This window comes from Thalassophryne amazonica, chromosome 7 (assembly GCF_902500255.1).
Source record: "Thalassophryne amazonica chromosome 7, fThaAma1.1, whole genome shotgun sequence".
In the NCBI taxonomy this organism is placed as follows: domain Eukaryota; kingdom Metazoa; phylum Chordata; class Actinopteri; order Batrachoidiformes; family Batrachoididae; genus Thalassophryne; species Thalassophryne amazonica.
Genome location: NC_047109.1, coordinates 74097069 through 74110671, shown reverse-complemented (window position 1 = coordinate 74110671; position 13603 = coordinate 74097069). Strand labels below are relative to the sequence as shown.

At 41.8% G+C, this 13603-nt stretch overlaps 1 protein-coding gene across 3 annotated transcripts in view; it reads left to right on the top strand.

The window, feature by feature from the left end:
- The first annotated feature begins 6725 nt into the window (after positions 1-6725).
- pex5 (peroxisomal biogenesis factor 5) overlaps positions 6726-13603 on the top strand; it is a 38865-nt gene continuing 31987 nt past the window's right edge. For all 3 annotated transcript variants that reach the window (XM_034174474.1, XM_034174473.1, XM_034174475.1), the window contains exon 1: positions 6726-6943. The gene's annotated coding sequence lies outside the window, so the exon portion shown is untranslated. The remainder of the gene's footprint in view (positions 6944-13603) is intronic.

Sequence of the window (13603 nt, the reverse complement as noted above, 5' to 3'; positions counted from 1 at the left end):
CCTTTGTACACGACAGCTACTTGTAACATTCACTTCGGAGATTTCTGCTCAACATAATTTGATTTGAAGAATTTTGTTCAAAATATTCAAAAGAACAGAATATACCATTGCAGTGCACCTGACTGTCCAGTGCAAGATGAGGTCTGCAATGCTAGTGCTGCAGGTCCTCGATATATAGTGGACCGACATGCGTTACGCTCCCTGCCAGTCCTCTAAATATCACTCCCCGGAGAAACTTTCACTGGCTGCTGGTCCATTATATTTAGTGTTGGGAGGGTACACTCAGAACTGGTGTTATAGCCAATGAACGCCAAGGATCAGCTGAAGTCCGTTCCACGTTGCATACGCCAGACATACCTCCGGGTAGAATGCTCATTTTGCATTGGTCAGACAAGTCTCTCCCACAGTTGCCATTGTGGAGTCCTTCTGTTACCTGGGGATCACCATTACCCAGGACCTCAAGTGGGTGCTGAACATCAGCTCTCTTTTTAAGAAAGCACAACAGGATGTACTTTTTGCAACAGCTGAGGAAGTTCAACCTGCCAAAAACGATGGTGAACTTCTACACTGTTATTACTGAATTTATCATCTCCTCCTTCATCACCATCTGGTATGCTGCTGCCACTGCTAAGGACAGGAGCAGATCATCCACGCAGCAGAGAAGGTGATCGATTGCAATTTGCCGTCCCTACAGGACCTGTACACCTCCAGGGCCCTGAGGTGAACAAGGAAGGTAGTAGCTGACCCCTCTCACCCAGGACACAAACTTATTGTTACCCTCCCCTCTGGCAGACAGCTGAGGTCCATCGGGACCAAAACGTCAAGAGACAAAAACGGCTTCTTTCCATCCACAGCAAGACTTATAAATAATGCCAGAGGCCTCATTTACCCTGCCTTTCCCCCACTCCCACAAAGTAATTGTGTGCTTCGGGTCATTGTCCTGCTGAAAGATCTGAGAGCACTCTGGAGCAAGTTCTCACCCATGATGTCTCTGTAATTGCTGCATTCATCTTTCCCTCAATCCTGACTAGTCTCCCAGTTCCTGCTGCTGAAAAACATCCCCACAGCATGATGCTGCCACCATCACGCTTCACTGTAGGGATGGTGCCTGGTGTCCTCCAAACTTGATGCCTGGCATTCACGCTAAAGAGTTCAATCTTCGTCTCATCAGACCAGAGAATTTTGTTTCTCATGGTCTGAGAGTCCTTTGGGTGCTTTTGGCAAAGTCCAGGCGGGCTCCCATGTGCCTTTTACTAAGGAGTGGCTTCCATCAGGCCACTTTGTGCCTTGAGACAATCCTGTCTCTTAGGTCTACAGACAATTCCTTTGACTTCATGCTTGGTTTGTGCTCTGACATGCACTGCCAACTGTGGGACCTTATATGTAGACAGGTGTGTGCCTTTTCAAATCATGCCAATCAACTGAATTTACCCCAGGTGGACTTTTAAGCTATTAAGCTGTAGAAACATCATAAGGATGATCAGTGGAAACAGGTTGCACCTGAGCTCAGTTTTGAGCTTCATGGCAAAAAGGATGTAAATAATTATGTACATGTCATTTCTTAGTTTTTTTTTTATTAAAAATGTCCATGTCAGGTCATGTTCTTTTAGGAGAGTTTTCTCTGCTTCATTTAGGACGCTATTATGCGTCCCCGGCGTGTAGAACCAACCGGTTTTTAAAGTCATTTATACCTTCAGCAATTCGACTTTTAAATGCTCCATAGGTCTGCCATGTTTTTATTTATTTATTTATTCTTGCTATTCATTTTAAATTCTTAAGTCTGTTTTATTTGTTTTTATTGGTTTTATTGTTGTTATATATTGTTTTTTTTTTTCTTAAACACACTGTTCAAATGAAATTGCCCCTTGTGGGATTAATAAAGTTGTTGATTGATTGATTGATTGATTGATTGATTGATTGATTGATTGATTAAGCAGGGGTGGTGCCCAAGTGGTTAGTGCACTTGGTTTCAGTGTGGAACGTTCTGGTTCAAATCCCACCCCTGCCACATTTCTCCAAGTAATGTGCAGTTGCGTCAGGAAGGGCATCTGGTGTAAAACTTGTGCCAATTAAACATGCAGATCCACCTTGGATTTGCTGTGGCAACCCTGAGTGCAAAAAACAAGGGAACAGCCGAAGGGACTTACTTACTAATAAATTTGCAAAATTCTCAAACTTTTTTCACATTGTCATTATGGAGTATTGTGTGTAGAATTTTGAGGGAAAAAATGAGTTTCATCCATTTTGGAATAAGGCTGTAACATATCAAGACATATTAAGACGCACTTATTTTCCCTTTCGTATGGCTACCATACTGGTATAGTATGTTACTATGCTTTTCACCTTTTAAAATTCATTTTATTAGTAAACCGAGCAGGTCGCGGCCTCAACTTTATCTAAAGTCTGGGACTTTATTGAAGTTTAGGGCTAGTGGCCAGCAATCATTTTAGTATTTCTTCTGTTTTCTTGTTGCTTAATGCTGACAAATTACACTGTATTTATTGTCTTTCTGTTTGAGGTGTGGCTCCATCCAGAAGTGGGAGTGGGCGTCTTCTGCAAGCCTCCTGTCCTGTACACCAGCATGGACTCCCAAAAATTTCCACTTTGAGTCTGGTCTGCTTGAGGTTTCTTCCTCAAATTATCAGAGGGAGTTTTTCCTTACCACTGTCGCCTGTGTGCTTGCTCTAGGGGTTGGTAAAGTTAGACTTTACTTGTGTGAAGCACCTTGAGGCAGCTTTGTTTTGATATGGCGCTATATAAATGAAATGAATTGAACTGAATCATCAAGAAATTCAAAGAGAGCCATACAGTACAGAACAAGTCTGGCAGACAGATTTCAAAAACGCTGGAGAGAAAACTAGTGAGAGATGTGTCTAAAGACCCCCAACAACTGCCAAGACACTCCTGAATGACTTAGCCAAGTCTGGAATTGTAGTCTCAAGAAGGCCATCACTGGAGCCCTGGGCAGGAATGGACTGTGAGGTTGTAGACCAAGAAAAATTCTACTTCTGCAGAGGAGACACCTTCACACCAGACTATGCTAAGGACAACCTGGAGAAAGATTATATACTGGAAATGTGTCCTTTGGTCAGATGAGACGAATCTAGAGCTCTTTGGCCAAAGCGACGTTGCTTATGTTTGGAGAAAGAAAGGAGAGGTTTGTAACCCAAAGAACACCATTCCCACAGTGAAACACAGCAGTAGGAGTATTATGCTGTGGGGATGCTTCAGTGTGTCTGGAACTGGAATTCTCCTTAAAAAGAACTTGGGGGAAAATTTTGAAGAAAATGATAAATTTCACATAGGAGGGGGGCTGGCTAATAAATGTGTCATCTGTATACTGCTCTGTTTTTATAGCATTACATAAAACTATGTTTTTTTGCCTGGTTCAGAGCAGCTGCAGCTCTGGGGAAGAGGCTGTTCTTCAGCCAAGTTTGGGTGTAGAAGGCTTTGTATCATCTGCCTGATGGCATGAGTGTGTAGAGTTCTCACAGATGCTGGTTGCCCTTCTGAGTTACCGTGCAGTGTAGATTTACATCAGCACTGGGAATTGAGTCCAGACGAGCCTCTGTGCACTGGAGCTGACATGTTGACATGCCTTCCTGTCAGCTGCAGTGCAGCTGAGTTACCACGCTGAGATGCAGTATGATCAAATGCTCTCTACAGAGCAGCAGTAAAACGTTAGCAGCATCTTTTGTGTAGTCTGGCCTCTGCTGCCTGCTTCACCTGTGCAGTCGTGTTTGTAGTCCACATATTGTCCTCTGAGATATGTGCCCCCACAGGAACCTAATGCTGGACACCCTCTCCACACTGTCTCCACTGATGAAGATCGGAGTGTAATCCTCAAACCAGAAACTCCTGATCAGTTCCTTGGTCCTCACCGTGTTCAGAGACAGGTTATTCTCTGAGCACCAGTTGAGCATATTCTGTACTGGTGGATTCTGAACTGTGGAGGCCCAGTCTTACAACCTGAGGACAGGAAATACTGCATCCAGTTGCAGAGAGATGCTCTCAGGCCAAACTGGTGAAGTTTGGAGGTCTGATGGCTGGGGGTGACTGTTAAAGGTAGAGCTATGGTCCTCAAATAGCATCCTCACACATCCTCGGTCTGTCCAGGTGAGTCAGAGCTGTGTGAAGACGGCATCCTCTGTGGATCTGTTCCCTCAGTTGGTATGGGTCAAGTGTGGTTGGGATGGAGTCTCTGATATGTGAGAGGAGAGGACCAGTCTTTCAAAACATCTGATAACCGTTGGCATAAGAGCCACTGGCCTGAAGTCACTCTGAGAGGTGGTTTGTTTTCTACAGCACTTGATTAGTTGACTTGTCTACAGGCACTTGGTGACTTTTTCCAGAGACAGAGACAGATTGAAGATGTGAATATAGAAATGTGCTGTTATAACAGGGAGAATCCATTACATTTTGGTAATGATCTAGAAAGTTATGCAGTTTCCTAAATCAACAACAACTCAACAATCCGTGCACGTATTAAGACCGAAACATGCAACTAGAACCCACATAGAGCTAAGATTATTCTAAACTGATGCTAATTCACAAAGTTGGAACTACTATTTGATAAACCTGATTTTTGCTGAGGCAGAGTAGGTCCTGGCTAGGAGACCATTTGAGAATACCAGCAGTTGCAAGTATCTGTCTCCATGCAGAACTGGAGTTTGACAACAAGGGGGTAAAAAAGGATCATAGTTTCATTGAGGTCAAGAGCGCTCTGGAGCAGGTTTTCATCCAGGATGTCTCTGTACATTGCTACATTCATCTTTCCCTTGATCCTGACTAGTCTCCCAGTTCCTGCTCCCAGTCTCTACAGCATGATGCTTCAGTGTAGGGATGGTGTCTGGTTTCCTCCAAACATGGCTTCTGGCATTCAAACCAGAGAGTTCAAGCTTTGTCTCTTCAGACCAGAGAATTTTGTTTCTCATGGTCTGAGAGTCCTTTAGGTGCTTTTTTTTTAGCAAACTCCAGGTGGGCTGCCATGTGCCTTTTACTAAGGAGTGGCTTCTGTCTGGCCACTCTATCATACAGGCCTGATTGGTGGATTGATGCAGAGATGGTTGTCCTTCTGGAAGGTTCTTCTCTCTCCACAGAGGAATGCTGGAGCGCTGACAGAGTGACCATTTGAGTTCTTGGTCACCTCCATGATGAAGGTCCCTCTCCACTGATCTCTCAGTTTAGATGGGAGGCCAGATCTAGTAAGGGTCCTAACTTCTTCCATTTATGGATGATGGAGGCCACTGTGCTCAATGGACCTGCAAAGCAGCAGAAATGCTTCTGTACCCGTCCCCAGATTTATGCTTCGAGACAATCCTGTCTCAGAGGTCGACAGACAATTCCTTTGATTTCATGCTCGATTTGTGGTCTGACATGCACTGTCAATTGTGGGACTTTATATGTAGACAGGTGTGTGCCTTTTCAGATTGTGCTACTAAGCTTAGTGGTTAGCACTGTTGCCTCACAGCAAGAAGGTCATGGGTTCGATTCCCACCTGTGGCCTTTCTGTATGGAGTTTGCATGTTCTCCCCTTGTTTGCGTGGGTTTCCTCCGGATGCTCCGGTTTCCTCCCACATTTGAAGACATGCAGGTTAGGTGGATTTGAAACTTTATAATTGTCCAGGTCTCCTTTGCAAAAGAGGTCTTGATCTCAGTGGGACTAACCTGGTTAAATAAAGGATAAACAAAAATAAAGTCATGTCCACTTGACTAAATTTAACCAAGGTGGACTCCAGTTAACCTGTAGAAACATATCAAGGATGATCAGTGGAAACAGGATGCACCTGAGCTCAGTTTTTAGCTTTGTGGCAAAGGCTATGAATACTTATATACATGTGATTTCTTAGTTTTTTTTTTGTTTGTTTTTTATAAATTTGCAAAAATGTAAAACAAAAAAAACCTTTTTTCATGTTTCATTATGGGGTATTGTGTATAAAGATTCTGAGGAAAAAATGAATTTCATTCATTCTTGAATAAGGCTGTAACATAAAATATGGAAAAAGTGAATACTTTCTGGATGCAGTGTATTAAATGATTTGGCATTGTCTAAAGGAAACTGGCTGTCAAAGTGATGACTTAATTGTTGTACTCAAAGGTGCTCATACATAGTATATTGAGTTATTCTAACTTTATTTTATTTAATTTACATCAAGGAGGTGATGTCTAGTGGTTAAGGTGTTGGGCTTGAGTCCAGAAGATCATGGGTTCAAATCCCCGCCTGACTGGAAAATCACTAAGGGCCCTTGGGCAAGGTCCTTAATCCCCTTTGAGCGTCTGATGCAGATGGAAAAGCGCTATATAAATGCAGTCCATTTACCATTTATGTTATAGAGACCTGTTTCCAGTGGGAGTTTAAAAGGCATACTTTTTAAATTTTATTTCCAGAAGCCTGATTTTGTTTTCCTCCAAATCTGATGTGAGAAAAATAACATGCATAAAATCCTAAGTGTTTCCAAAATTTGCATGGCACTATCTCACTATCTGATGTTTAAATACGTTGACATGTGCCTGACAAAAAGGTTCAGACATCACAGGGTTTGTTTTTTTTTCCCCCCCCCATTACTACAACAGTAGTAATGGGGACTACTACATCAGCTGAATCTTGGCCCCGTAAACTGATCCTTGGACTTATTTCGGTCATGCACGCTGAAGTTAGTGCTCTTTGATCAACTGCGCAGGTTTCCCTGCGTTATTTTTCCCCCTGCGTAAAACGCTTTGAGAATCAGAAACGTCGTACGGGCGACTCCTAGCGTTCATTGTCGGGGCTTCTGTGGGTCGTGAAGGAAAATAAATAAAAAGAGGAGGCGCTAATTAAAAACGGACAAAATTGTTTTCAGTACACAGTTACAAGGATTTTTTCGACACGCTGAATGTGGCAGCTTTGGCTTTGCTGGGAAAAAGCAGACGGAGAAAGTAAAGTGGCGAGCAGCAGCTGTCAGCGGTGAGATGAACATCATGTTGCTAACAGCACTGATTACCAGCTAGCTAGTGGCGACAGCTAAGTGTGGTTAAATGCTTATAGAATGGGCCGCTTTGTTTGTCTGACTAGTCCTTACTTCGGCTTAGTTAGCGATTTATGAACCACGATTTCAGCTTTATAAGGAGTGTAAAAATCAAAATGCAGTTACTGTGTGACGACAGAATTAGCATGGTGCTAAGCTATCACTGTCCTCTCTGGCTTATCAGTGTGCCACTTTTAAAATCTTACTCCTGATTAGTCAGACGCTGTTTGCAGGGCATGTATATATATGATTAAATCAGCATTACTAATTGGAACAGGCATGACTCCTTTGAGTGGTAGCACAGAAATCTGGCACAGTCATTGAATTCTCTGGCACATTTTATGTAGAAGTGACCAACAGGTGTATCTGTGCAAGTGTATTAATGTCTTTGTTTAATCCTCTTATTTTGATCCTAATCGTACTGTAGCTGTTTGAGTCTATCTAAATGAAAGTTCCGTCCAAAACAAGGATAGACCACCTGTAGAATATTATTTTAGGTGAACACCGCTTCAGTGGAGTAAAATATATTACATTTCTATTCCTGACATTTAATTATAGAAAATATCACTATCACCTGGGATTGCAACTGATAATTGTTTTTTTATTGCTTATTTCAGCTGTTGCTTTTATGACTGATCGATTAATAGTTTAGTCAGAAACCTAAATGAAAACTACATTTATGTGATATGAATCAGAAAAGTTAATCACATCTGAGAAGCTAAAACCAGTATTTATATAAATATTGGCGCATTTCCTTGTTAAATTATTGAAATGATTAACTGATAATCAAATTAACTATTTTTTTGTTGAACAGCTTATTGTCTCAGCTCTACTGTTGTCTCTCCAGAGAGAATCATTTATTGTAAGCTGGCGTGTAACAGTTCATTTGGAGCCTCAGCTGTTGTGTCGGTCGACATGTTGAGCAGCAGGGTTGCCTGGTAGACCACACAATTGCAAGGTTAAAAGATGCACTTATGAGCATTTGTATGGCTATGATTATGTGGTGAGTTGGTATAAAATGAATACTGAAGATAAATTAGACCTGATATTGATATAAAATACTGCACACTATATTGATATTAATACTGTAGTACAGCCATGATGTATTGTGCTTGTCTGATCCCATCACACCCCATGAATTAAGCAGAGGAGATTCTGATTAATAGTTGGCTGGGAGACCACATAAGAGTATCAGGAGCTGTGCATGTGTTTCTTCATGAAGAACTGGAGTTTTGTCAAGGAGGTCATCTGGTATAAAACCTGTACCAGATTTCAATGTGGAGTTTTGCTGGATCTAGTGACCGCAAGCAACCGGGGGTAGCCAGAAGATATATATGTATATATGTATGTATATATGTATGTCCAGTTAGACATGGAATTCTCACTGACCGTGATATAAATGTATGTATATACGTATACAACCCCTGGCAAAAATTATGGAATCATCGGCCTCGGAGGATGTTCATTCAGTTGTTTAATTTTGTAGAAAAAAAGCAGATCACAGACATGACACAAAACTAAAGTCATTTCAAATGGCAACTTTCTGGCTTTAAGAAACGCTATAAGAAATCAGGAAAAAAAAATTGTGGCAGTCAGTAACGGTTACTTTTTTAGACCAAGCAGAGGGGAAAAAAATATGGAATCACTCAATTCTGAGGAAAAAATTATGGAATCATGAAAACAAAAGAACGCTCCAACACATCACTAGTATTTTGTTGCACCACCTCTGGCTTTTATAACAGCTTGCAGTCTCTGAGGCATGGACTTAATGAGTGACAAACAGTACTCTTCATCAATCTGGCTCCAACTTTCTCTGATTGCTGTTGCCAGATCAGCGTTGCAGGTTGGAGCCTTGACATGGACCATTTTCTTCAACTTTCACCAAAGATTTTCAATTGGATTAAGATCCGGACTATTTGCAGGCCATGACATTGACCCTATGTGTCTTTTTGCAAGGAATGTTTTCACAGTTTTTGCCATATGGCAAGATGCATTATCATCTTGAAAAATGATTTCATCATCCCCAAACATCCTTTCAATTGATGGGATAAGAAAAGTGTCCAAAATATCAACATAAACTTGTGCATTTATTGATGATGTAATGACAGCCATCTCCCCAGTGCCTTTACCTGACATGCAGCCCCATATCATCAATGACTGTGGAAATTTACATGTTCTCTTCAGGCAGTCATCTTTATAAATCTCATTGGAACAGCACCAAACAAAAGTTCCGGCATCATCACCTTGCCCAATGCAGATTCGAGATTCATCACTGAATATGACTTTCATCCACAGTCCACGATTGCTTTTCCTTAGCCCATTGTAACCTTGTTTTTTTCTGTTTAGGTGTTAATGATGGCTTTCGTTTAACTTTTCTGTATGTAAATCCCATTTCCTTTAGGCAGTTTCTTACAGTTCGGTCACAGACGTTGACTCCAGTTTCCTCCCATTCGTTGCTCATTTGTTTTGTTGTGCATTTTCGATTTTTGAGACATATTGCTTTAAGTTTTCTGTCTTGACGCTTTGATGTCTTCCTTGGTCTACCAGTATGTTTGCCTTTAACAACCTTCCCATGTTGTTTGTATTTGGTCCAGAGTTTAGACACAGCTGACTGTGAACAACCAACATCTTTTGCAACATTGCGTGATGATTTACGCTCTTTTAAGAGTTTGATAATCCTCTCCTTTGTTTCAATTGACATCTCTTGTGTTGGAGCCATGATTCATGTCAGTCCACTTGGTGCAACAGCTCTCCAAGGTGTGATCACTCCTTTTTAGATGCAGACTAACGAGCAGATCTGATTTGATGCAGGTGTTAGTTTTGGGGATGAAAATTTACAGGGTGATTACATAATTTATTCCTCAGAATTGAGTGAGTCATATTTTTTTCCCTCTGCTTGGTCTAAAAAAGTAATCGTTACTGACTGCCACAAATTTTTTTTCTTGTTTCTTAAAGCCAGAAAGTTGCCATTTGAAATGACTTTAGTTTTGTGTCATGTCTGTGATCTGCTTTTTTTTCTACAAGATTAAACAACTGAATGAACATCCTCCGAGGCCGGTGATTCCATAATTTTTGCCAGGGGTTATATATATATATATATATATATATATATATATATATATATATATATATATATATATATATATGTGTGTGTGTGTATATGTTCTCCACTCAGATTGCAATAGCCAGTCACAGATTAGCCTTTCTGTCCGTCATTTACCTGTATTTTGGCATGCTTGGCACCAGAGAGTTATGTTGGATCCAAAAGGATCCAAAAAGGCTAGGACCAAAAGTTATATTGGATCGATTCCCACTGACCAATAGCATTAGAGCTTACTGCTAACAGCTAGCCAATCACAGGGCAGCATACGAAGGTCAGGAACTAGCTGACAGACGCTGGTTGGCAACAAAAAAAAATGGCAACAAACATGTCAACAACAGCAGAAAATCGTCTGCCAGCGAGGTTTGCTGAGTTCACAGAAGAGGAACTGGTGGAAATGTTGAACTCCAAGGATGCCAAAAACACTAAGAAGGTAGACAAGCATGCTACTGACGTTTTAGAAGCATTCATCTGAATCAATCATATGCTGTTCACAACAAAATAAATTTATCTAATTTACTTGACTCTTTGTTGTTTGCTTAATTTGGGAGGGGGTGGAGAACATAACAGTTGATGGATGGCAAGTCGTCCAACATATGGGATGGGATCAGTCGTCCAACTCGGCTACGCCTCGTCCAATATAACTTTTCTTCATCCAATATTTCTCTATGTTGGACTCCTTACCATCCATTATTTATATGATATATGCACACACACACTGTATCTCATAACATCAGGAGCCTCATGTACAAAGCCTGCGTACGTTCGTCTCCCCACCCACGTTCAGATGTATCAAAAGTGAAATGATTGTGGAAATGTGAGATGCGTCACGCAAAAATCCTGGCTGGCGTACGCACATTTCCACAGCTATTGTGCCACTGCTGACACACAGAGGTGACTTAGGGAACGGTTAGTAGTGTGAAAACATGGACTCATCAGACTGATGGGCACATCAGAGCCACACTGATGAACAATTAACACACCCACGTGTTTCCAATTACACGGGTGAATATAAAAGCCTGCACAAAGTGTTGCATAAAATGGAATTAACAATGGCTGCATTAGCGTTTTTGGAGGACCTTGCAAATGGGGCAATTTGACATGAACGTGTATTCAGGGCATGCAAGAATTTACTTGCAAATGACTTTAATTGGCTCATAACCCAATTTTGATTACCAAGGCCACTGTTACTGGGGGTGCGTGCAGAACTGCGGCCGGCGCAGAGCCCAATTCGGTGAGGAGCCAGGTGTTGTCTGTGCCCACACAGGTGCTGACCATGTTGCGCTTCCTGGCAACAGAGAAATTCCAGCATGAGCTGGCTGATCAGTCAGGAGTGTGCCAGCCTGTGTGGGACACAACCATCCAAATGTCATCCAGGTATATCACATTCCAACATTAAAGCGCAATTTTTAGAACGAGCCATTTTTCCTAATGTAATCAGAGCTATTAACTGCACACATATTGCTATGAAGGTGCCATCACATGATGAACTTGTTTTTATTAATAGGAAACATTTTCATTCCATCAATGGTCAAATCACATGTGATGTGCAAATATGTTGGGTTGGGAACAGGCTTGAAGCTGGCACGGTGCACGATGGCTGGCTGCTTGCTGTGTAAATAGTCTATTTATGTAATTGTTATGAACGAAAACCAGCACGGGCACAATTTGGCATGTGTGCATTCAAATATGTTTTCTGTTCAGCCACGGAGCACCACATTTCTCTTATCCTCTGTATGTGTGCATTGCTTTGAACTCACTGTGGCCACACACACACGCTCCCAGTAACATATTTCCCATTTATGTAGTTTAACGGGTTAACAAATAAAAACTATCACTGCATGTGTCCACGTCACTTCCAGTCATCTGTGTCTCACACTTTGTATATTTTTTTTTTTCTGTGTTCATGTTGACTGACATGACAGCGTGGGGAATCTCAGCTCCAGGCCTTATTTACATGGATTTGCATATTTAGGGCCCTGTCCCACTGGGGAGAGGATTAATTGCGCATGAATTGAATATACAAATTGCGGGCGTTCGTTGTCATTCGCAACAAAAATGGCCAAAAATGACAAATGCCCCAGTATGAATTACGGATATATCAATAATATATAGCGAATATCGTATGATGAACAATCACGGTTATATAACGCATGTAGTGAGGAAACTGATGTGACACATTGAGATTATCATGGCAGTATTACGGGTGTATTATGAATGCATCGCGCACGTGTTGCGCGTGCACGGCATCTACATTGCGGTCATAAAAGAAGCGCACTCGGGCCATCGGCATCACTATTCACACCAACAATACAGGCTCTGGAGCATTTGTTGGACTTGGACAAGTTGATCACAGAGTCAATGTTTATTTTGTCATGCGAGGGTTAACTGTTCATGAGTTTGAGGAGCGGGAGGGGGGAAGCCGCTCGGGGTGTGAGACGGTGTTTTTTTTTTTTTTTTTTTTGAGTGAGTTGTGGATAAACAGCAAGTCTTCCTTTTGTTGGTGTTAAATAAAAGTCCTGGATTGAATGAATGAATGAATGAATGAAAACTGTTTATTTTCGAACATTTGATACAACAACAATTACAAGATAGATCAGTAAAGACAACAACAAAAAAGTTCCTACTGTGTACCCAACATGTCCGAAAAGGGGTAGGGTGAAGCATCAGCTTATTTATCCCTACCCCTTCTTCCCCACAACCAGTAATACCCTTTGCCACATATACACATAGATTCCTACACACCTAAACCGATATCAATCCCATTTTGTATGAGATGAACTCAAAGATCTAAAACTTTTTCCACATACACAATATCACCATTTCTCTCAAATATTGTTCACAAACCAGTCTAAATCTGTGATAGTGAGCACTTCTCCTTTGCTGAGATAATCCATCCCACCTCACAGGTGTGCCATATCAAGATGCTGATTATACACCATGATTAGTGCACAGGTGTGCCTTAGACTGCCCACAATAAAAGGCCACTCTGAAAGGTGCAGTTTTATCACACAGCACAATGCCACAGATGTCGCAAGATTTGAGGGAGCGTGCAATTGGCATGCTGACAGCAGGAATGTCAACCAGAGCTGTTGCTCGTGTATTGAATGTTCATGTCTCTACCATAAGCTGTCTCCAAAGTCGTTTCAGAGAATTTGGCAGTACATCCAACCAGCCTCACAACCGCAGACCACGTGTAACCACACCAGCCCAGGACCTCCACATCCAGCATGTTCACCTCCAAGATCGTCTGAGACCAGCCACTCGGACAGCTGCTGAAACAATCGGTTTGCATAACCAAAGAATTTCTGCACAAACTGTCAGAAACCGTCTCAGGGAAGCTCATCTGCATGCTCGTCGTCCTCATCGGGGTCTCGACCTGACTCCAGTTCGTCGTCGTAACCGACTTGAGTGGGCAAATGCTCACATTCGCTGGCGTTTGGCACGTTGGAGAGGTGTTCTCTTCACGGATGATGTGAAGGAGATGTGTTGCACTGCA